The sequence below is a fragment of the Aulostomus chinensis genome, chromosome 1, assembly GCF_037954235.1.
Source record: "Aulostomus chinensis isolate RoL2024-O1b breed Wild chromosome 1, RoL_Achi_v1.0, whole genome shotgun sequence".
Lineage (NCBI taxonomy): Eukaryota > Metazoa > Chordata > Actinopteri > Syngnathiformes > Aulostomidae > Aulostomus > Aulostomus chinensis.
This window is the reverse complement of record NC_141320.1, coordinates 14995988-14998848: the sequence shown is the minus strand read 5'-3', so window position 1 is coordinate 14998848 and position 2861 is coordinate 14995988.

Sequence of the window (2861 nt, the reverse complement as noted above, 5' to 3'; positions counted from 1 at the left end):
TAAGAAATGATAATCAAGTAATGCAATGAGAGATGCTACTCACCAAAGAAAATATGCTACAGTGATGTAGTGAGAGTTGCTACTAATGTCAAAATGATGCTGACAGTGATGTAATGAGATTTGATACTCACCTAAGAAATGATGCTACATTAATGTAGTGGGAGTTGCTACGAATCTCAAAATGATGCTGACAGTGATGTAATGAGAGTTGCGACAAACCTCAAAATGATGCTACATTAATGTAGTGGGAGTTGCTACGAATCTCAAAATGATGATTACAGTGATGTAGTGAGAGTTGCTACGAATCTCAAAATGATGCTTAAGTGATGTAGTGAGAGTTGCTACTAATGTCAAAATGATGCTACAGTAATGTAGTGAGAGTTGCTACTAATGTCAAAATGATGCTGACAGTGATGCAATAACAGTTGCTACTAATTTCAAAATGATGACAAAGTGATGTAATGAGAGTTGCTACTAACCTGAGAAATGATGCGACAGTGATGTAGTGAGAGTTGCTTACAACCTCAAAATGATGCTAACAGTCTTGTGAGCTTCATCAAGACACAGGCCACTATTTGTGGTCATGCATCATTGTGGCTGACCAATGGTCCAACTTCATCAGTCAGTCAGTCAGAGACATTAGCATTTGTCGGCCTGGCCTGCTGCCAAAGACTAACTCTGCTTTAGTTGATTTACCTGTGCAGCCATGTCACGCTCCTCTCGGCCACCTCCACGGTCAGACGCCAGGTTAAACCAGCCAATGGCGTAAGAATCACTCTCAGAATCTGAAGCGCTCGTAGCTGCAGGGTTTTTCCACACAGCTTCTGTTGAGAGACAAAGTCCATCACAGATGGACCACATGGCAGCTGGACTTCCTTTTTCACTCCTTCCCGTTCCTCCTGGTACTTTTTGGCCACCGTTTGTTTGATGGTCTGAAAATGACACCCAGAGTAAATCAATACATTGAAATTAGAGATGAAATAAACTGGAGATATCAACGACTGCTTTAGATCATTTCCACACAAACCTTTCTGGTTGGCAAACATATGAGGCTCAAGGACCTGAACCAGTTCCCTGAACCCTTCCCTCTCAACAGTGCTGAGGGGCTGGCAGTCCTTCAGGATCAAATTCAGCAGAGCCTCATCCAGCATCTGCTTCCTGGAAGCTGGATGGTTAAAGATGAAGGAGAGAAGAAATGAATAGGAATTAATTCTCAATGAAGCAACTGTGAGTCAGTTGGAGAGTGGCTGTATACCTGAGTTCATCCTGGTGGATCTGGGACTTCATTCTCATGCCTGGCCCCATCATGCCTCAGCACTGAAGAGGTGCTTTTGTTGAGATGAGACGCTTCTGTCCAACAAATGCCACATTCAACCTGCAGAAAAGAACATGAGTACTCAGCTAAAAGTTCCTTTCTTCATGGTGACTGGTGTTTCTTAGTCTTAGACCACCAGGTTTCCAATGAGGTGTATCGGATACGTTGTTGTGTGCCGCTGAAATCCGTCCAATTCCGGCGTTGTTTCCTCATGAAATATGTTTGCCTTAAAGCTCATTAAAGTGTTGAACCACAATATCGTTCACCATAACTTAGTCAACTTCAAGATAACCTACTTCTACATTCCAGTCCCGGCTGCTCCTGTTCTGCTGCAGTCCAGAAAACAACAACCCGATACAATTGGCGCTCCTTCCCACAGCTCCGGCCCGGATCCGCATGGTTCCGCTGACTGACTGTGAGACGCGCTCCCTCCAGAGTGGCACAGCCCGATGGGGGTCCTTATCTGGCACGGGGGCGTAAAACAGGTGCGACTGGAAAACCTGGTTTATTCTGCGTCGAGGGAACGCGTTGCTCTGCAATACACCGCCAAGCCGCTAGGGGGTGTGGCTTTGTCTTTGTATTGTTTACGGGGCTCTTGTCGGATTCCTCGGTTTTCTTCCGGTCACAGACAACAATTGTTGGCCATTTGTCAGTCTTTGTAGTGCCGCGAAGAGGAGTTGTAGAGGTGGTCGTACTTGAGCACCTCCTCGATAATCCTTTCTTCAGCTTGGTCCATTTTTTCTTGGAGCCTTCACCACAGAAACTTTGAAAATGGCGGTGTTGCTTTGCCGCGACTGAACCGGAAACAACGTTCTGAGCGGGACCAATCACAGTCCTCGACGTTGACGTCACCACGCGTCGACGCGATGCGAAAGCAGGATTTTTTGGAGGCGCGTTTCAGGCGACGGCGTACGGTCTGCGACGACGGCGTAGGTACGAATACTACTCGACACAGAAGCATAAATCAGGCTTTATAGTCCAACAGGAAGTTAGCATGTCAGGGATGAGACACCCTGATAGTCCAACAGGAAGTTAGCATGTCAGGGATGAGACACGCTTATCGTCCAACAGGAAGTTAGCATGTCAGGGATGAGACACGCTTATCGTCCAACAGGAAGTGAGCATGTCGGGGATGAGACATCCATATAGTCCAACAGGAGGTTAGCATGTCAGGGATGAGACACACTTATTGTCCAACAGGAAGTTAGCATGTCAGGGATGAGACACCCTGATAGTCCAACAGGAAGTTAGCATGTCAGGGATGAGACACCCTGATAGTCCAACAGGAAGTTAGCATCTCCATGGTTCCCTTGACCAGAAGCCAGTGGAATCGTTCTGACATCTTGATTGACATTTGTCCTTCTCTGAGCTAAATAGCTGGCAATCATTTGAAAAAAACCTTGATTTACTTTTTGTATTTTGATCTTCAGCTCATTTGCATACTTTTGTTAAAATTCTCCCCTTTTTGTCTTTTTTTTCTGCTGTTTTTAGCACAAAGTCCACCTGGTGCCTAAAGACCAGTTCAGCATGGACTACGTTGAACCTT